Source organism: Gallinula chloropus (genome assembly GCF_964237585.1).
Source record: "Gallinula chloropus genome assembly, chromosome: 1".
In the NCBI taxonomy this organism is placed as follows: Eukaryota; Metazoa; Chordata; class Aves; order Gruiformes; family Rallidae; genus Gallinula; species Gallinula chloropus.
The window spans coordinates 76,712,876-76,735,797 of NC_140085.1; the positions used below are offsets into that span (position 1 = coordinate 76,712,876).

The window sequence follows — 22,922 nt, forward strand, 5'->3', positions numbered from 1 at the left end:
AGGAACTACAATAAGAAACAACTTGCTATTCCTATTGTATGGAATGGCACATCTATGAAAATCGAAAGGACCAAGAAGAAAGATAATTTATAAATATTTAAGAGTTGAACATATCCTGATCAAAGGCAGTGGAAACGGAGACTGAGCCTGAAGAATTATCCTAAGTCTGCCATACTTTAACTACCAGTTCCCAGCAGTCAACTAAACTGTTATGAGAAAGCACAGAAACTGAGCTTTAATGCTAAACATATGACCCAACTCACATAGGGAGACGGCCTGATGCATTACACTGGTTTACTCGGAGATAATGTAACTTGACAGCAGCAAACAGATGCCAATGTATGGTTTCAAAAATTTCAAGAAAGCATTTGCAAATTACAAAAACCCCAAACAAACCCGGAAGATAAGTTCTTCCAAACCAAACAACACATCCCTAACCATCCTCATGTACAGCCTGTTAGACCTCTATTAGTGACATACACAGTGAAAACACAAATCCTTCATTCTCAGAAACGTTTTGCAACTAAAAATCTGTTTTTACAGTGCTGCCATTTAGTTTGTATTGATGAGTTCTCGTAAGTGCTAGGGACCAAATTATTGCAGTTTAGAAAATGATTTATTATTTTATCAGCCGCGAACTTCTTTTGACCTCAGAGCTTGAGTCAAGCTTGCTCTACATCCCTGCAAACCTCTTAGTTTGTTGCTGTGTGTTGCTAGAAGTCCTCTCCAAAAAGCAGCACAGTGCCACTACATTGCTGGCTGTGTGGATGAGCAAGGGAGGCACTTGCTGCCCCACAGAGCTTATCATCCCTATGTCAGACAAAGCACGACAGGTGGACTCAGCAGGGAATCTCAAACAGAGCAATTTTGGTGTTATTTACATCTTCTGGAGCTCTGAATATTAAAATTTAAATGTATTCTCTGAAATTTGTAGGAGGCAAGGAAAATCAAGGATTCTTGCTACAGCGTGCTATGAAGAAAAGGCAGAGAAGCAGAAATACATCAATCACTCCTGGTTTGGGTAAGCTCTACCTTTTAAAACAGAATCACAGGGCCAAGTACTGCACATTCACTCAGGCACATCTTATGTGTCAATAGCTTTGCCTCAGTGAGAAGCCAAGAAAGACTGCAGGACAATTTATATAATTGACTGGATCAGTAGCTACACCTGTTATTAAGATTACTTGACACAAGCGATTAAACAACTACCTGCAGTTGTTCGTACCCCACCAATATTTTGCCGTTTCAGCTGATTTATCTATGATGTGTGACTGCCTCAGGCTGAGCATTTTGGAAACGCTACAACTTTTTCCAAGAACAAGGTTAAGGAATATTAGGTTTAAAATTCCTCGAGCTCTCCCTCTGAAAAGAGCTCCAGCGCTTCAAGCTTCAGAGGAAGGTTTGAAATCTGGCAGCCTGGCTGTGGCTTTTGTCCCTGAGGAAAGCCTTTTGTCCTCGGATGTGCCCCAAGTAAGCCCTCAGAGAACTGCACTTTGCAAAGACAGCTCCTAAGGATGAGTGCTTGGTGTTCCAGAGTTGTTATTGTGCTTTCATCAGCAGCACAGTTTTTATATGAAAGCAAGCACTGCTGCATCTTGATTATACTGTATTTCACCTTCAACCCATTTAAAAACCATGTAGAACAGGGAATGAGAATAATCAAATGAGCCTCCAAAGAAGACAACATGGTGACGTTACAGCTATCACACAAACACCTTAGTAAAACATTTCCTGAAGTAACGCCAACACCAGCCCAGCTGTCCACACAACACAGCTGTCACCCTCGAACCATGCAACCTTGTCCAAGCAGCTTTCATACACTGCCACCTATTACATCAGCTCATTATTCCCCAGCCTTTATTGCATTTCTCCTCAAGCTGCCCTCCCACAGAGGGAAACAGTTTCTGCCCCATGGCAGGTGAGGAAGCAGCAAAGGGAAGCGTTTCCCTGCGCTTATACGGAAAGGTTGAGAAGCGACAGGGAACTCAACCCAACTGTGCAGGTCCCGGGCCAGCTTCATCTCCCAGAGCTGAGCCAACCCGCTGCCAATTCACATCAGCATTTCCAGAGATGCCGCCAGCAAGTAAGAAAACACACCTCTTACCTGCCAAGTCTCCCAGTTTAAATTCTCAACTCCTCTTCCTTTTATTTTCTTCTGCTTCCAACACTGAAGGCAGAGAGGGGGGAAAAAAAGAAAACAATTATCAAAGGAAGAACCACAACTATCTCATTCAAAACCTTTTTCATATTCATTACGTTGTTCTATCCTAAGCAAAAATCTCAAGGAAGGAAGCGTGGCTTCTCCATTCATTTTCCACAGAACTCAGGCCAGGCCCTTCACCAAGCTTTCCCTAAAATAGGTGATGCTGAACCTGAAAGCAAGACCTGTGGCACCAGGAGAAGAGTGGGATCTCGTTAAAGGAAAACTACACGGAGGGAAGCAATGGGTATTAAGGAAGAGGTGGAGATTAGGATCCCAGTGCAGTGAGGTGCTTATTCACAGAACTGCAGGAATACATGTAACTTGAATTAATTACAAGTCTCTACTCAGATGGGCACAAACTCACACAGGAACCTTCAGGGTCTGCGGGGTGGGGAGGGGGGGATAAGAAGAGAGGAGAGGGACAAGTGGAAAACTGAGCTGCAGTCAGCTGAAATCGATAGAAAGACTGACAGTAATTTCAATGGACTTTGGATCATACCCAAAGAAGCAGCGGGGGAAAAAAATGCAGCAGGAACGGGGAGAATAAATGAGAAAGCAGATTAATAACTCCAAGAAATATTATTAGTACAACTTAAGAATAGCTGGGGAATTGCAAGAATAGGGTTAGATCCTGCTCTTAAGGCTGATAAACCCTGGCTTGCTCCATCAAAATCAATGGAGCAGTTTTAGATTTACATCAGTGTAACTAAGAACAAAATCAAATTAAGGACTACAGAGTAACTGGAGAAAAACCAAGCATTATTGAGCGTTCCAACACTGGGAGGCACTCAGATACTATAGTGCTGAAGGCTACATTACTAGATTGATTAAATGATTGATCCATCAGTAGGAGATTTATCCAATATGGGGAGGAGGCAGAGAGCTTTAAGTCAAGACTACTAATCAGCTATTATTTATACTTTCTATACTCTATAAACATGCAAAGGAAGTGCCTTATAGAATTTGTGGTGCTAACAATTCCCAGTTATTTCCCACTCCTGAGAATAGTTCCAGCATGTTTCTTCAACATTTTAAAGGTGTTCTGAAAAAAACTTTTCACAACAAAATCCCAGGACTTTCACGTTCTCATTCAGATCATCTCTCCTTCTTTGAGTCTTACAGACCGATACTGAAGGCTGCAAAAACTAAACCCAAAGCCATTTATGCTAGTAGCCACCCATTATTTTTCTTGGATGAACGATTTACTCTACACTGCTTTGCTAGGGTCATCCTGAGTTTTGTATACAACAGTGTGAAAGTAGCAGTTTCTTTTCAAGTTTCATGCTCCCACAAACACAGACTAGTTTCTTTCAGACATTTACTTCCACTAATGCATTGCTATGCCTTGTGTCATGTACACACTGCCTCTGTTCTAAAAAACACAAACCTTAATAAAAAGTAAAGCTCTGACTTGAACTAATCTTCCTTACCTTTTATTTACTTCTTATTTCCTTCTAAAATCACTGCAATTATCACATTGTACCTAAGTCTTTACCGCTGGGATTCCAAATGACTTCAGTGTTATCTGGGTTTATTGCAAATATAAAATATCCCATCTAACTTCCCTTTAATTTCCACATAATGCTGTCATTTCTAATGGATACCTGCAACAAAGTTGCATTTTGTGACATCTGTCACCCATACATGCCTACATTTTTCATTTTTTCACTCTTTAGTAGCTGGCCTGCAGGGGCACACACACACACGGGCTAATACTAGTACCCTAGGGAAATCTTTTTAATCTCAAATTGTAGAGATTTATGTTTAAAGAAGTTAAACAAGAGGTTCTATCTAGTTCCTGCTCCCACAGGTAGACTTTGATTAATAATTGCAAGTTCAGTCCCTGTATTCCAACTTGTAATCAGACCATTTAAAGAAAATCACAGGTTTAACTTTCAAGTTTATTAAATAAAAAAAATTACAAACACCTTTAAAAGGAGAATACTGATTTCCCTTCGGAGAACATGATGTCCTCAGCTAGATTATTTTCTCACAGGATGCATCCAGACTTTTCAAAAAAGCAAGGCAACTTTAACCAGAACAAGAAGGAGCCTTTCCTACAATGCTGCAGAGCAGTAAGCAGAAAAGTTACACCATCTCACATGGAAGGTGACTCTGTTTCATACATGTGCATTTATAACAGGGTTGTGTCAAACACAGCATGACACACAAAGCACTAAACAACATTCTTCTATTACTTTGTATATGACTGACAGGTGGAAAGGCATGTGCTGTTATTACTATTATATGTCAACATATTCTTAAATACAGCTTCAGAAAGAAACTATGTGGGGGGTTTTTTAAAGCATTTGCATGGGAGTTATATGCATTTTGCTGCCAAAAATCAAAACCATCGTGATCAAAAAGATAGATTCCAAAACACAGAAGGAACTTCAGAAGGTTCCACCTGGATGTTTGAGCATGTTTGCTCAACTTTACTGAGAGATTAGGCTCTTAACTATATTATAACAAATTTATTACAGATTACAAGTTAGTAAATAGGCCACCAGTACATGTACCTACGACCAAAATTTAGAGCTCTGTCTTGGGTGAAACAGCACTGTACTTAATAGTTATCATCTGCTCTATGGAGGAAATGGAGCAGAAAATCTGTCTGTAAGTCACCATTTCCCTTTCTTCCATCTTCCAAAAATAAACAAATTAAAGACATTGTGAAAGGTTTACAGTAAGACCCATGCAAAACTTTCACCACAAAATGTAAAAATCCCTCATGCTTCATTACAAATCTGAAAAACAAGACAGAATCAAGCAAACAACTTTCACACAATGATTAAGAGTGTTAAAACAGAAACTACAGAAAAACTCTGAGATTGAGAAAGTACTGGGATTTAAAGAAGTGATTTCAAGTAGTGTTTTCATATGGTGTGGCCAAAAGCCAGGGAAAATTAGTATTTTCAGAAACTGAAAACGATCTTGATGGGCAGGAACTCTTGCAAACCAGTAAAGAAGTCATTTGCGTATTGTCTCTGACATCCCCAAAATTATGTTTGCTAACAGTGTATCTTTATCTTCAGGTGCAAACAACTTGCTTTAACAGTTAAAAAAACTTCATAATTCAAGAAGATTTCAGAGGGCTCTGGAAATCTTTCAGAATTAGGCTAGAATTCATTGTACATTAGATAAGAAATGACACAAAGCAAACCACCTGTATTAACCACCCACAAAAATAGCAACTGGCCTCCAGGCTCTACTTTTGTGAATTTACTCTGCAAGCAGTTCCCATCATTTCAACAAATTTCCCTCTCAAACAGTTCTGGGATTCTTGGTTTTATGTTTTTCAAGTCCTAGGTAGTGACCTCTCAAAGACAGGGACTATCTTTACACAACTTGTCCACGAAGTGCTTGCTGCAGTGGAGTTTCCAGTTCCCACCTGCACTTTTAGGGCACTGTTATTTGAGATGCTACAGTAGAACATGTTAACTTCACTTGGGCTTCCATCTTTTCCTTCAGCTCTGACAACAGGTATTTAAGGAAAGAAAGTGTAAAGCAGAACCCTTCGAATCACAGAATCACTTAGGTCAGAAAAGTCCCTTAAGGTTAATGGTTGGACTCAATGATCTAATACTACCAAGTCCACCACTAAACCATGTCCCTAAGTGTCCTGCCTATATATATATATGTTTTTTAAATAGCTCCAGGGATGGAGACTCAAACACTTCCCTGAGCTGCTTGTCCCAGTGCTTGGCAACCCTTTTGGTGAAGAAATTTGAACTTGAACCTACCAAAGACTAGAAGAGCAGTTTGAAAGGAATAAACTGCTCTGTTCATTTCACTGAGGTGTTAACACAGATCACCCAAGAATGACAATAAAATGATTAATAGTTTAAATTATTTCAAGGCTTATATATGAAAAAAAAGTACAGGTTGCATAAAGCACTATGTAACTTCCCACTCTGATGTTGTGGGAATGTGGCATTTCAGAGAGAACCTGTTTAGCCTCCTCCCATCCCAACAAGTAACCAGCCTCACAGAGCCTAACACAGAACAACCACCATGTAAACTAGAGAGGGATAAATTCAAGTGGCTCAGAGTTCAAAAATAACATCCCACTTAAGTGAACTGAACAAGTGGAGCTGAATTTGTAGGCAACCGCAGAAGGGTATTTACACCCTCTTCTACCCTCCTCTGCTCTCAGTGCAACACTTGTACAGAAATTTTCTTAAATCAGATATGGCAGAACCACTAATAATCCATTTGCACTCTGGGTGAGCTTGGCTAATGAATTCAAATGAGAGCAGAAGCAAGCCACAGACTGCCAGGTTTTTAATATCCTCATATTTTCTAGTAATGGTGTAATTGTAATTAATGTTTACGTTGTTGCGTATTTTATTGTTGAGTCTTTAAAGTCCTCCGGTATCCCTTTGGGATATACAGCACTATATAAATGTAAGTTGTTATTATCAAATAACAATCACCGGCCATTTAAATTACACAATAGCTACCTGATTATACTTAACCAAGTTAAAGCTCTAATAAAAAATGATTATATATATTCTAAATTAAAGATATTTTTCCCCAGTTCAAAGAATCCAAAGTTCTTTGCATTGAGCATGCAAGTGCTCTGCAACACCTGGAGCTTGATCCTGCAGTACTGAAATCACTTAGGACTTTTGCTGTTGCTTTCTATGGAGAAGCGATAAAATGCTCAAAGAGTTAAAGATCCTGACAATTCTGCCTTTATGAAGCAGTAAAATTAAGAATTATTTTGTTTCCCAAAATAATTTCATAATTATTCAACCTTATCTCTAGTATTGATCCTGATGCATCTAAACCAGTCATACTGGCTCTATCATCAGTTACCTATACAGGCTGTATGTCTGAGAAATTATTTCAACATAGCATAAGGAACCCTGAGCTTACACTACTAAATCAGTTAACTTGGTGCTGCTGCTGCCAATCAGGCTCACTGTGGAACATGAAGGCAACTTCCTCTCTGCAGTCAGAAGTCCCAACCTCCTGTTCTTCTGTGATATATCAACCAGGACTCAGACTCCAAAATATTTACCCCTCAGTCTTGTGCATGAAATAGGCCATGCAACCATGAGAGATATTTTAGGATGCAGTATAGATTCTGGAAGTGCTATGGTCAGGCATGCTTCAAAACCCCAAAATCATGCAATCAGTGATGACGAGCGATATTTTGTACATGAACTCTTGCAGGATATTATTTACTTGTCTTTGGACTGTTAGAAATCACATCTTCAAGCTTTGAACTCACCAGAGAAAGAAATAATTTAGCTGAAAGTTTAACATATGAAAACACGAGTCCAGGACTTAAGGCTAGAGCAAACCTCGCTTCTGCTCTCTCCTCATAAATACCATGAGTCAGGGGAGAAGGGGGGGGCGTGGGTGAGGTGCGGATGGAAACGTTTCTTTTCTGGCTGACCTCTGCCAAGTCATTTCCCTTGCTTCAGGTTTTTCATCTGTGGAATGGGAGTAATGGCATTAACCTCGTTACTGATGAATAGCACTGTAGATGGTTCTACATTATATTTCAGTGATAATAGATCATCTTGTGGACCTTTTAGTATCAATAAAAAGAATATTCATTCCAGAGTCAATGACCTGTTGGCAAGTGATGACTAACCCAACTTAAGTTCAACTGCACAGGTTAAGAACACAGCAGCCCAGGATCCCTCCAGCAGAGATGGACAGACTGCCCTATGGGTTGTAAAGGCCTAATGGGAGCTGAAATGGTTTTGCTGAAAAGCATCTTCCTGTACTGACTAAAAAGACAGGCTCCGAAGACAATGTTCAAAACCTCAGACCTCATATGAGTGCCTAATATTTCAGTGAGGCTGAACCTGGAGATTACACTCTTGATTTTAATCAGTTCTGGATTCTTCTGAAATTTTATTTGGAAAAATAAAATTAATTAAGCTTTGATATGAACTCCCCTCCTGTTCTTGCTTCCTCTCCCAAATATATATTTTGTAATTTTTTTTTTTAAATGGAGAAATTATGGTGGGTTGATTTTTATGTGAAAATCTACTAAAACACATTACCTTCAGAAAATAACTTCAACACATCCCCCACCAGCAGTAGAAATGTTTTGTTTCAGAGATGGTACTTCAAAACAAAAATTTACAGCTGTCATCTAAAAATGAACAATTTTCATTTTAAATTAAAATAACATGAGTGAGAAAAGACTGCATATCTGAGCACTGGGCATCAGTTCTCTAAGATGTGGGCTAAGATCATACTAGCTGAAGATCCCTGTCTCCAGCAATGCAAACAACGACAACAATGACGTGCCATAGACCTGTCAGATACATGTAAGGACTTTGGTGGCACTCAGCCAGCTTCTACCAGCTGAGAATCTGGGACAGAAGCCCCAGATGAAATCACAGCTCCCTTGTAGGAACCTCTCTATACACACAAAGCGCCCTCAATACAGTTTGTAATTTACAAGGACAGTGTAACCAAAAGATGAGACGTAGAGATCAGGGATCATTATTAACGGAGGATAAGGAGAGCGATAAAGAAATCTGGAGAAAAGCAAGGCATGGATTTCTTGAATTCTGAGCTCCCAAGTAATGCTTCCTTTCTTAATGCCATTTATCACAGAATCACAGGAGAGAAGTGAAAATTTAATAAATTAATAATAACCAATAGTGTTTAACTACAGTAGTCACACATCAAAACTTCATATATATATACACTAGCTAACTTTGATTTTAAAGTGTTACCCACTGGTCTTTTCCGGTTGCTGGAGCATACTCTTGGCATTGTTCTCCAGCTGCAGAAGCTGGTGGGTGATGATACCCGTGTGCACACACAGTTTCCCCCTGAAGTACAAATCCTCCATCAGCACAGAGATTGTCTGAGCCACCAGAAAGCGCTGCCTTTTGTTTGTTTGACACACGTCCCTCCATAACGCGTGAGCAGAGAAGCGCGGGGTGTTGTCAGTAGTCAAGCCACACTACACCCTGACACACCGGTTAGTCGGAAGGAGTTGGAAGGCAAAGTCAGGGGTGATACCTTGAGGTGGGAAAAGGATCTGGGAGGTGTGGGGAGGAAAGGAGATAAGGGCGGGGGTGGTACGAGATCCATATTGTTGTTTCACTGGAAGGACACAGCATGTCATAACGAATTACCGTTAATTTGCACCAGCAGTACAGTTAGATTGAGACCGGCAAGCGACGATGACAAACAGCACTTGCAAGATCACATAATGAGGGGGCAAGGCTGCTTCACTGGAGCCGCTTCACTCAATTAGTGGACAAGGCTTTTAATGCTGCTATGCACAACCAAAGCAATTTTGATTACTTAGAGCTAAGTCTCCATTTAGAATGAGTCAGAAGCTGAAACAGGTTTTTTTTTTTTCTTTTAATACAATTTATCTACAGAGTATTCGAATGGTAATAAGCTATCTGAAAGCTAGACACATTAGCCTCTGTTTGTGCCTAAGTAATACTGAAATATACTTTTAAAAATAAGTTCAAATAGTATCAATTCTAGCAAATAAAACCAATAAAAAGATAGCAAGCAATCAATGCCATGCCAAAAGCGAGGGTCAAATTTTGCTCTTATTAGCTGTGATTTAATGCTGAAACTTTGGAAGGGGATTTTGGTAGAAGAGCAAGCTTTTCGTGACAGTACTCTTAGTACAAAAGGACGTGAGCAAAGCACACTGCTGCCCTAAGTTTGCAGTTAGTGATTTGATTGATCGTTAGCCAAAGACCAAAACTGCATTACCTCCTGCATTACTAGCATGTAAAGCTTGTTTTGTTCTCTTAACACGGCTTTTTGATGGTTCCTGTTTAGGAAGTTTGATTTGATCCCAAGAAACCCAAAAAACCTAAGCAAAGTGCTAACCTTCAACTGTTTTTGAGTTACCTCTGCTAGCTAAAGTCCAAACCTTAGTCTCCACTGTTGAAAGTGGAGTTGTCCCAATAATTGTGGCTTAAGGATACTTCTGCTGAGCAAAAGTACATTCTGCAAACATTCTGTAGATGCTGCAGCCAAAGTCTTAGCATTGTGTTTTAGGGATTAAAGTATTCACCAAGATTAGGAGTACCTGAATTTACATTAAACATGCTGTGGAGCAAGACTCTGCGAGCGCACCTTATCCTAATACGTGCCCTAACCAGTGGAAGAAGTTGGAAGACAAGACATCAAGACATACTTACTAGTCTTTTTAGTTGAAACTGTGCATAAGCACTTACACACTCCTTGGCACAGGAAGCAGAGCCCTGTTACCTGTTTTCACAGGGATCAGCCTGCTCAGAAACTTAAAGAATTATTCTGTTTCTCCCTCCACAAACATGTAGGCATAAATGTAGGTGTATATATAGAGTAAGGGTGGAATGTGAGGAAAGGGAAAAACTATATTCAAGACCTTTCTTCAATTTAGGAAGAAAGAGGATAAGAACATGGATCTCCTATGTGCCTGTGAGCAGTCCTCATCACTTGACGTTAGAGTCTTCTTGGAAATCCCAAGAAATCAAAACACTTGGTTTTGTATGTACTGAAGTGAATCATTTTGATGTTCAGAATTTTATTTTCATCTTTATTTTGGCTGAAAGTACTTATCCGATTCGACCCAAATTTCTGAAGTACTTCAGCTGCTTAGAAACTGAAGTTTTTGATGCATAAATTTGTTCCTGTGGGAAAAAGCTCTACCCAAATAAGTGACATTTCAGTACCTCATCAGGATTTCTTACAAGTGGGTGGAAGAGATTGGGGGGGGGGGGGGGGGGGGGCATGCGGGGGGAGGAGGGTGTGCGGTTGAAAGAAAGGGATTCCTTATCAAAGAATCAAGAGAGATTTTGTTTATCACCCACACTTCTCCTATATCTGATCTAGCACAAAGCTGGATTTTTCCACTGCCCTCTGAAGCATCAGGTACTGCCCAGTTACTGTAGCAGGCTACTCAAACCAGCAGACCAAATGTCTGATGCATTAAGGACACAGAGCGGATATAGGCTTTGCCTAAAGCACAGAACCAGGAACATTTTAAACTGCTTCATTTCTCAGCTCCAGTACAGCTATGTATGTATAATTTATTTAAGATTTGACTCGGCAGGGTTGCTGCATGCAATCAGCATATTGTTTTTGTGAAGGTTCCCCCCTATTGCCCCTGAGACAGATTTTAACTGTCAGTATATTGGCCTTTTGAATTTTTGTTTTCATAATACCATAAGCTATTTGAACATACATTATTATATACTAATCATTGCTTGTCCCTTTTTTTTTTTATTTTCTGAGTCTTACAGGCAACAGCAGAGAACAAGAATAACAGTTTAGTTAGAACTTCAAAGCAGCGTTCCATTATCATCCAAACTGGGGCTCCTTTACGCGCCTCTCACGATTTGGTTTTAAAAGTGAAAGGAAACCAGTTGCTTAAATTTGCTCTTTCAGATTTCCACCCACTTCCTCTCGCACTCAAAGGAGGGGCTTTATGATAATAGATAGGCTGATCTTCAGATCAATCAGAGAGAGAGAGAGATGTATTTACTGTCCTCAGATAGTCATAGTATTACTTACATTCACATGAATTAAAGATTGCCTAAATCCTGCCTCTGAACATTTCCAAACTTTAAAAAGATAGAGATCTATATTTGAATTTCATATCTATCTCATATCGCTATAGTGGGATGAACAAAAATACCCAATTCAATCACGCCTGAACTCTATAAAAACCAGATCTTTCAAGACTTGATGTCATCCTGTGGACTTGTGTACATAACAAACCAGCCCTGAAAAAAAAATAATACAGAACAGCTCCACTCCACAGTCATTCCTTTTCAGGAGTGCTTTTGTATGGTTTAGTTTTCCTTTCGAAGGGGATTAATCTAGACTCCATATGGCATTTTTAGTGGTGAAGCACAGTGCCCGCAACAGGAACTAGTGCAGAACAGCATTGTCCTCCAATATGTAGCTTGTTCCATAGTGACCTAATACAGTGTAGGCCTGAATAATATGCTCAGGTATAACAAGATGCTGGGCAATGAAAAAAATTATAGTGAAAAATTCAATGGCTTACATGGTGCAGAAGGTCACATTATGGTAGATAATCAAAACGGCCCCTTCATAAATTAAAATCCATGGACTAGCCATGTTATTTATTTCTGAAGTTAAATCCCAGATCTGAAAAACCCTATGCTACAGGTGCAATGGGAACAGCATCTTAGGACAAGCAGAATTGGCCTGACAGATTTTCACTTTTCATGTAATAGCTCTCCAAACATTACTAGCAGTCCTGGTTACTCTTTCTCCCTCGTACCCTCATCCCTTCCCCCTTTCTTTTTGAGGAAACAGTCCAGCCTGGACACAAGACAACTCTTGCTGAAATCCATTTAGTTCCACGAAAAGAAAAAGAAAGCGACTCCAAACAAAATTTTAAAAAGCATATCGATAATATCTTTGATATTTAACTAAGAAACTACCCAAAACCCCCAAAGCTATTTTAAACTTTCACACAATAGAAAAAGTTCATTTGGGTGGAGTAATCGCTAATGGAGCAGAAAAGAAGAAACTGTAAAAGGTTAAGGATTTTCTGTATGAAAATGGAAACTCAAATACACACTCAGGGGGACAGTTATACATATGTTTTTGAACTAAAACTCTAACCTGGCATGATTAATTTTGGCCTTAGTTTTGTCAAAATATTGGAGTCCATATGGCACAAAGCAAATAATTTTACATTTTTATTTTAAACCCCTATGTGTTTTTCTTGTCTATTCCCTTCTCTTCCACCACACGCACTGGCAGCCGCTACCAATATGCCAAATGCCAAATCAACCCTGCAAGCTGGCTGGCACAAGCACTCTACAATACTGGCACACGCTTCCTTTTGCAGGGGGATTCTCTCTGAAACCCTGTGGCACATCCAAGCATCCCTGCGTAGCAGCTGAGGACCCTGTCTATCCCAGTCACGTCAGCAACAGGGTGCCTCCATCGGGAGCGCGCTGCCCATTTCATTACGCTTAAATCCAGTAAAACGACGACACTTTGCACTGGTGTATGGATCCCCCCTCCCACCCCAAAGAATCAGTCAGTGCTCAATAATATCTCAGCATCCAGCAACAGAGAAGTACAACTGCTGTGGAAAGAGAAGATGCAAATCGCTGCAACGTGAGTAAGAAGCAGGAGGGGAGGTGTGGGGGGGAGATATCACTAGTGAGCCAAGCAAACCCCTGCACCAACAGTTGGCTCCACAGAATATAGATGCCTAAGTGGAACAAAAGGACATCACTCCTTCACCTCTTGTCCATAAAACCTTCAGTGAGCTGGAGAGAAACCAGGAACATAGATAGCTTTGCTGAACCTGTCAGGATTCAAACTGGTAACCGAGGATCAAGTTCCAAACTGCTTCCTTTGCTGCCCTTCGTGTTGTGCTTGTTGGTTTGGGTTTTGTTGTGGAGTATTTTGTTTTCTATGCACGTTGCTCTAACTCACTGCACATTTTTTTCCTATATATATATATATTTGAAAATTTTAGTTAGATATTCTTTCAGAGTATAAGACAGCAGGATCCTTAAATAAGCAGGCAAGTAACACTATTTTTAGACAAAGACCCAGAATGAGCATTCGAAAGTCAAGCAAGCTGTACTGAACCAAAGGTGCATAATACCACCTAGTTCATTTCACACAATTGTATGTTAAGTCCATGGGCCAGGAGTGAATCCTGCCTCCCAGTGCATCATGAATCCTCTGCAGCCACAGGAACTGTGGCCAGGACCTTCAAGACAGCCTTGAGTGCCGTCAGATCAAAATAATACTTCTCTTATAGGAAAAAATGGTGAATGTCTTTTCTGTAAGAGCCTCTTTTGAGTAAGTTTTAGAGCCCTTCTGAAAGAGAGCCATTTCTTAGGCTGTACTGTGTTGCAATGTACAAGCTTGAGGAACCTCTGAGGGGACACTGTGGCCACTGTTGTTTGGAGGTCCTCACAGCAGCCTGGCTTCCACAGAGAAGGAGCCCATGTGCTGGTCTTCCCCTGAGATGTTTCGAGGAGGCAGAGGACGACCAGCTGAGCATGCCAGCAGTAGTCACGCTGAGGAGATGGCATGCAAAGTTTGATACTACATGGAGCTTCCAAGGTGCTGGAGGCTCCCTGCCAGAGTACACACCACCTTGCCGCGGCCCAGCCAAGAGCTGACCGAGGAACAGGTAAGCAACAACTAATGATTTAATTACTCCCTGCCACAGCGTAATGGTCAATCGAGACCACTCTATGGCAACAAAGCTAAAAAACTTTCCTCTGTTAATTGCCTCATGGAGAGAAGGGGAAACTTTGGTCTCTTGTAGCTGCACAATACATCCACAAGACACCGGGCTGTCTGCCTCTTCCCGCATTGCAAGTTTCTGTTGGAGCAGCAACTCCACCTAACAAATGTAACTTTAACAACAGTAAAACAACCTAATAGCTTAGCATGCCAGGGGGCTAATGTGGTGGGCCATTTAACGCTGCACTAAATAGCCCTGGTTTGATTCTCATTGCCAAGTGCTGAACTGAGAATTGCAACTGCAGGAGCAGTTCCTAATTCATTAGTTAAAGGGGGTCATTGCTCATAGGGTGGGGAAGAGGGAGGGGAAAAGGAAAGAAGGGGGGGGAATATCAGACAACTCTAAACATTCAAAGTCGACAGAAGGTTGCACTCCTGAGAGATGCAGTATTTAGCTGAAAGCCTGACAAAGCTCTGCAGCTGGGAGGCCTGTGGTGGTTTTACTCGACACTAAAAAAGTTGCCATAAGACACTTGTAACCTGTATAATAGGCTTGGTGGGAACAGGGAAGCTGGGAATGAAAAGAAGGTGAAAACATCTTGCTAATAACACTGCGGTTTCATTTCAACTGGCCTTCAAAACCGTACACCATGCAGGCTGCCAGCACGGCAAAGCAGCAGCAAAACAAATAAACTGCCTTTCTATCTGTGCTTCCTAAAAAACTGAACCCCCAAAAGAGACCTGACTGCAAAGGAGATCAATTAAAAAAGTTAAAATGATACAACGAAACAAGCCCAAATTTACAGGGCACCTCTGCAAGGGAAGAGCTTTATTCCTGAACGTTAGAACCCTAAAACAACCGTTTTCTCTAATTTCTACCATCACTCAGATTGGCCTTGAATTACCTCCTGATAGGCCTCCCATGTGCTTGCAGATGAGAGAGTGTAATGGGGATCTGTTAATTAACTAGAAGCAAAGTTGCACGGTGGGGATCAAACACTGGATGCGTCCTAAAACTCCCACAGAGAAGATGAAATGCAGCGCAAACTTTAAAGACTTCCCGTCATTAGCCAAGACCTTGGCTGCTCCTGGCCCAGACCCCTCCTGTTTCGGAGAACAATGAGGACAATGATGGCAGAAATGAAATAGTGCAGCAAGGAACAAAGGAATTAGCTATTTACCCACAGAGAGAGAAAGGAAAAAGGGGGTAGGGGGAAAGGGGGAAGGGAACTTGCTTTTTTTTCTAGGGTTTCTGTCTACTTTTAATTAATTTACGGCTGCCAGGGACTTGCACACAGAGCACGCCCAGGAGCATTGTGTTGGAGTGTGGTGTTAATACATGTAACATCTACTGTTTACTCCCAGGAAGGAAGGAGAAGGAGCTAGGGCAGAGGGGCAGTGGGGAAAGAGGAGAGGTGATCTTCCCTCTTCCCATCTGCTTGAAAGAGATGGGCAGAGAGGAGCAAAAGGTTACGTTGGTCTCTAACTTCTATGAACCCATTTCCACACGGACTATTATTCTTCTTTAAAAGAGCCCCAGGTAGGGTCCCTCACTGTGGGCAAGACTTGCACCAGGTACTGAAATGAAAGAGGATGGCACTAGGAAAGGGACATCCGGGTGAGGGGACAGTGAGCACTGCACCAACACCTCAACAAAACACAAAGGGCCAGGTTCAACAGGGTTTCTCCAGTGCCCTCAGACCAAGGGAAGAGACCTCAGGGTAGAGACCCACAGCCAACAGAGTCCTGTGTGGAGACACCCAGCCACATGTCACCATTTTTGAAGCACTTGCTCTGAGCTAATAAGGTTGGCCTCACAGCAAGGCTAATTGGACCAGACAGACCGCTGCACTGCCATGATGGCACTAGTAACTAGCTCCTTCACCAGCTCCATAGATAAATACTGCCTTCAACCTCACTGAGCTGAAAATCCAGCTAAACTGTGCCAACCCCTTGGACACAAGGGCATTGTACCAGACTAAGACCTTACTGGAAAGGGAACGGGATGCAAGACAGAATACCCTAAAACACCAAAGCTGGAGTTACAAGCCTGTGTTCAAGACACTGATTGGAGCACCAAATGATTTGCTTCATTGTACCTTTCATCTAAAAAAAGCTTTTGCCAGGTAAGTATTTTCATGAAGCCTAAACCCCAGGATGCAAAGCAGCATTGCACTTCCATTGAAAGTCTAGAGGAAACGGCACAGAGAAGTCATGCCATTTCAGCAGAGCTCTCCATTAAATAAAGCTCCACAGCTCCACCTACAAAACCACCAGACCTCAGTGAGCACAATGATGGGTGCAGCATGAAAAGCTGAAGGGAACAAAGTAATTCCCCATTTTCTTGGGCCTTCCTCTCCCTTGGAAAAGGAATAAACAGAGGCTCCACTGAAAAATACAAGTCCACAGCTGATCAGATACACTCTCACTCTGAGACAGTGGCCTCAGGCGGCAGCAGTTTCAGCCCCTATTTGCACATGACCACTTTTGGTAAGGAATGGAACAGCAGCAGAGACTACAAAGTCTTAAAGCCAGACATGAGCTGCAGGTGAGGATGGAGCATTTACAGTATTCACTGGTTCCTCAAAAGAGCAGTGGTGTGATCTTTCTCAAATGTAAGATCAAACAATACTATTAGGTATGTTTTAAAACTAAGAGGTATGAACATTCAGTTTCTAGGCTGCCTGTTCAGAAGAATCAGCACGTGTTTCACAGTTCAGCAAGAGATGAAACCTTCCCAGCTTATGGCTACCAAGCCCAAAACAAAGAGTTAAAAATCACAACAAATCAGACATGCTTGGTTTTGTAGGAGGAAAGAATAGAAAGCTTCCCTGACACTTTCAAGGGTGAAAGCAAGGCCTTCTTTTCCAGAAGTGTCTAATTCCAGTGCCTGATAGTTGAGCTTTCATGTAATGGGGCACCATTCTCTTGCATGACTTCTGATTATATTGTCTTTTACCAATGAGGTCCAGATACCCACCTGGCACCCCAGAGACGACCATACTAAGGTCCTACCTGACCAACCTCATGGCTTCCTATGATGGGGTAACTGCATCAGTGGACACAGGAAAAGCAATGGATGAAATCTACCTGGACTTCTGTAAAGCCTTTGACAGAGTCCCCCAGGACATCCTTCTCTCTAAACTGAAGAGATATAGATCTGATGAGTGGACTTTTCTGTGGATAAGAAATTGGATGGTTGCATCCAGAAAGTAGTCATCAATGGCTCAATGTCCAGATGGAGATCTGAGACAAGTGGTGTCCCTCAGAGGTCTGTACTGGGACCAGTATTATTTAATATCTTCATCAATTACATTGTCAATGAGGTTGAGTGCACCCTCAGAAAGTCTGCAGATGACACGAAGCTGAGTGGTGCAGTTGACACACTGGAGGTACGGGATGTCATCCAGAAGGACATGGAGAACCTCTTGAGGTTCAACAAGAACAAGGGCAAGGTTCTGCACCTGGGTCTGGGAAATCCTCATCATCAGTACAGGCTGGGAGATGATGTGATAGAGAGCAGCCTTGCAGAGAAAGACTTAGGGGTGCTAGTGGATGAGAAGCTGGGCATGAGCCAACAATGCGAACTCACATGCCAGAAGGCCAGTCATATCCTGAGCTGCATCAAAAGAAGCATGGCCAGCAGGTCAAGGGAGGTCATTCTGCCCCTCTACTCTGCTCTCGTGAGACACCACCTGGAGTCCTGTGTCCAGTTCTGGAGTCCCCAAAATAAGAAAGACATGGGACTGTTGGAACAGGTCTAGAGGAGGGCCACAAAGATGGTTAGAGGGAGCACCTCTCCTGTGAAGGCAGGCTGAGAGAGTTGGGGTGATCCAGCCTGGAGAAGAGAAGGCTCTGGGGAGATCTTATTGCAGCTTTCCAGTACCTAAAGGGGACCTATAAGATACCTGGGAAGGAATTTTTAGAAGGGCATGGAGCAATAGGATGAGGGGGAATGGTTTTAAATTGGAAAGGTGTAGATTTACATCGGATATTAGGAAGAAATTCTTCACTACAAAGGTGGTGGGGCACTGGAACAAGTTGCCCAGGTAAGTGGTGGCTGCCTGCTCCCTGGGAGTATCCAAGGCTGGGCTGGATGGGGTCTTGAGCAGCCTGGTCTACTGAGAGGTGTCCCTGCTCATGGCAGGGGGGTTGGAACTTGATGATCTTTAAAGTCCCTTCCAACCTAAACCATTCTGTGATTCTATGATTCTACTTGCCTCACACCCCAGTGTGGCCCACATCACTGGAGCGCTCAAGTGGTGCATCACCGCATAAGCGCACCCATCCTCACTGCTCTCCTTTTAACACTGCTACTTCCCTTTGGCAGTTAAGACACACAGATGATCTGCCTTGTGCTTGGTCAGCTGGGAAAGCTTGTGGCAAACCTGGGAACCAACCCTTAGCTACAGATTAGTATTACTGGGACATCTGTATTCCTCTTCACACGCAGGGTTCCTGTGCCTAGATTTTAGCAACTGGCATTTCCCTGGTTTAAAGCTACTGGATTCATCCAGTAGCATCACTCATGGAGGTGACTGTGACATTTGTGTGCATGCATGCTTCATTTTCTCCATTCTCATTGCACTGCTGAAGTCTCTGGCAGTGCTCAGAGATGACAAAGACCGAGTGATCATAAGGGTTGAACAAGTTGGTGCAGCAGTGAGGAGGTCACTTTGGGTCAGAGCTGAAGCACATTAAGGTGACAGTCAGCAATAAACCTGCTTACAACCACTCTCTTTTTGGGGAAAACGGACATAACTGATTTCAAGAGCAAGTACCACCACCACACTCTCCACACCCCAATTTAGAACCAATTCTTCCTCATCTTGTTTATCCAAGCAGACCTGTTTACTTTTGAAATGAAAGAAATGTCTTCAAATTTTCCAACAAGAAAGAAAATAAAGAGGGCTCAGTTTACAAAATCTGTTCAAATCTCAAGCAGAATGCACAAGATTGCAGCTCCAGAGGGAAAATACCTTTAACATGGAGCAAATACATGAGACTGAACCTTACAAAAAGGTCTGAAGTGCAAAGTAGGAGAGCCCAGGCTTCAAATTCTTCACTTTTATGCACCTCTGACAGCAAAATGACTGTTGGAATAAGTGGGGTTTTTTTTAAATCTGTTTTATTAATTCGTTTGGCTTATAGCACTGAGAGGAAATCATCCCATCACAAAATCTGCCAAAAGGTTCAGTTATTATTAGCCTCTAAGATGCAAGCTAATTGCTTTCTGTGCTTTTCACCAAAACCAGCTGAGATCCTGAGGTTCACAAAAAGGATACTGCACATGCTCAGAAATTTGCCTGTCCTGAAGATTTTTAATTACACGTTTGACATTAGTGTTCCCCTGTGTAAAACTGCATTATTGGGTAGGTTTGCATCTTACAGAGGCTTCGGTGAGTGTGTAGCTCTGTCTACATCAATAACCTTCCTGAAGTTAAAGGGACTATTCAGGTACAGAAACCAACAGGTGAACTTGCTGAGCTTTCTTCAGTCAGAGCCACAGCCTGTATCAGAGCAAACACTGTAGAGCTTGTCACAACTGCTTAAATTAAATTTATTTTTGCAGCAATATATTTAACACAATTTTTATGGGGAAATCATTGGCTCTCTCATCTTCTCTACAAGATTATCCAAACAGATATCCAAGAACTGTAGTACAGCACAACCTATCAAGTTTTATGTATCTCCTCCTTCCTTGAAGTTAGTTCAAGCCTAGAAATACTCCAAAAAAAACGTGTGACTTGACACTCTTCACTCCAATAGGTCTCTGGTGCCATCATAATTTCTTGAGACAACAGCATCTCAATACCACACATTTTGAAACTCTCTGCTCCAGTTTATTCTGGAAGCAGTAGGAGAGAGAACATTGCTCAACACTATGCCAAGGGCTGGAGGTCAGCAAGTTGAGTGTGCTCAGAGCATGGTTAAAGAAGCTCCAGAGCAGGTTCAATCGAGAGACACCGCTCTAAGCGACAGCTATTTGTTTCCCCCCAAGAAGAACTAGTATAAATGGATTAATCCTGATCAATTCCTTTTTACTCTGATAGTTTGCCTCTTACAAACACTTGTTGATAAAGAGGTGAAACTAGCTACATAAGCATGTAGCACCTAGTAATACAATACAGAAAAATGATGCAACTAATTTTTCCAGGGAAAAGCCCAGCACTCCTTCAATCCATACACTTCATCCAGGCGATGTCCTCCATGAAGCTGAGGACTCTGCCTTGTTCTTCACCATACAGACCTGTGCAGCCAGGCTACATGTTCACTCAAGCAACACGGAGAGAAATGAGCAATGCACAGAAGGACTAACTGGAAGCAATCACACTTTATAAAATTAACAGTATAGAGATCTGTTGCCCTGTGTAACAGGCCAAATCACTAAAATGCAAGTCTTGCCAATGCTTTTCTGTTTCCAAATGATTTCTTACTCCAGCCACAGCAGTTCACCCAAACCCAAGGAGCACGTTTTGCTGGCTGGTTCAGAAGACAGCCCATCCTTCCTCTTTACATCGTGAGCCAGAGTAACACTATAAAGATACTGATATCAGGACAGCATGCTGCGTTCTCCCACAGCACAGACAGACCTGAGTTTCATCTACAGTTTCATATTGCCCATATCAACTTCTTGGGTTTCAAAGAGCTGGATGACAAATTTGCAAGAACTGTCCCTCTTGAAAAAATAATGCAAGTTGCACTAGAGATGAGCAAATGCCGTTGCCAAATGAGAGAGGTCCAGATTTCAGGCTGACACATGCTTTCACCTTCCTTTCTCTCTCTCAAAAAGCTGATTTCAAACCAGCACATTTCCATTAAAAGTTTGTTTTGACAAATATAATTTTTAACAAAAATATTTATTTCCTGACAGTTCTGCTTATGAAGCACTGCCATACGCTTCCTTCAGCTACATATGGGCCTAGAGCTAAGTGCAGTCTTCAGTTTCTGGAGCTATCAGTGGCCACCACCCTTTTCTCTTGAATTCAGGGCTGAACACACACATTAGCACCATGAGACACCTAATATATGCTGTTTATGTCTTAAGATGTATGGGGTACGTAGAGTACTGCATAACTCCAGTGACTTGTTCAGGAGCTTAATCTTAGCCTGTGTCTCGTTTTTATAGGGCTGCTGAAACTTAAAAAAAACCCCACCAAAGAAACACTTACAAGCACGGGGAGAGACTATTAAAGGCAGAGGTCTCTCATATAAGCACAACATGTGATCGGATAATATTGTCTGGATTAGCAGCTTTATAACCTAGCCAAGCCCCAGGGCTACAATTATCTGGTTGCATTAAACTGAAATCACCTGCAAAACCTCACAGTGAATGAGCCCTTGGAAGTGTCTAATCTGCTGGTTCACACTTGCAAGTGAAAGCAAAATTCAGTGATGGCGAAAGAGATGAACAAACATCACAGCGCGAGATTTTCCAACTAATGGTTCTAATTTTGCTTAAAAAGGAAGGTATTTCCAGCGCTTGTGGCAAATACTTTCCAAAGAAAACACAATAATAATAAAAAAATAAGAATACAGAAGTCACAGTAATAGCTGCTGCCTATTTGCACCTGCATAAAACTTTTAATTTCATTAGTTTTGATGTAGAAAATTAGTGAGGCTTGTTCTATGGCTATAGGAGGAACCAGATAGATACACACTCCTCCGATTCTCTTGGCCCCAACTCTGTCAATAATTTTGAAGTTGTCAAATTATGTTGTGATTTTAAAAAGGGATACCTTCCAAAATAAGTTACTTGTTACATCTTACATGACCTCCTCCTAGTCCTTCACCGGGTGCCACAGAAACAATTATTCGACACGCGTTTATTGATGTAGTACCAGAGGCTTTTGTTCCACGATACTACTACAGCCTTGTAGTCTATTAAAAGAACCCATCCAACCCAGAAACGAACAGCTACCTTAAAGTCTCTGACCAGCTCTCACTTCAGGCACTCACTTCTGCATTTCTGTAGGTCCTTCCAACTACATAGGTGGACACGACTATTGCATTACCACCAGCTGTTGTACATTGGGATTTGCCAGGAGTTTTGCTGGAGAAAAAACTGTTAGTTGATCGATGGATTTACACTCCAGCTACAAAGAGATGGAGAAACCATATATAAGAAGCTCAACATTGCTTGGTTCTGCAGGTTGCCTGAAAGATTGAGGTTACTCTGCCCTAGAAATGGCAAATCACCTGGGGCATGTAAAGAGAGTCCTATATTTTAGGATAACACACAGACAGCAAGCCACCCTTCAGTCCTCTGCCTATGTATGAGGAAAAGAAGATTATTTTTAAAAAAAGGGGGGGTTACATAAATGTAAAATCATCAATAAAGCCATGTAGATGGCCACCATCAAGTGGGCCTTATTAATCAGGTAAAGGAGAGTCATGTAGTTTTGATACATTTTGTTCATCATAGTACAAGAAGCTCTGCTAAAGAGCCAAGAAAAAGTCAACAATTACAAAGAAAGTGACATTTGAAGAACTACTCAGGTACTACTGTGTAGGAGTTAATGGTACT

General features: G+C 41.7%; 1 long non-coding RNA gene across 1 annotated transcript in view; it reads right to left on the bottom strand.

The window, feature by feature from the left end:
* Nucleotides 1–2,141: 2,141 nt before the first annotated feature.
* Nucleotides 2,142–22,922, bottom strand: part of LOC311205171 — a 150,712-nt gene continuing 129,931 nt past the window's right edge. Inside the window, exon 3 of the long non-coding RNA XR_014618143.1 lies at nt 2,142–2,167. This is a non-coding gene — a long non-coding RNA (uncharacterized lncRNA). The remainder of the gene's footprint in view (nt 2,168–22,922) is intronic.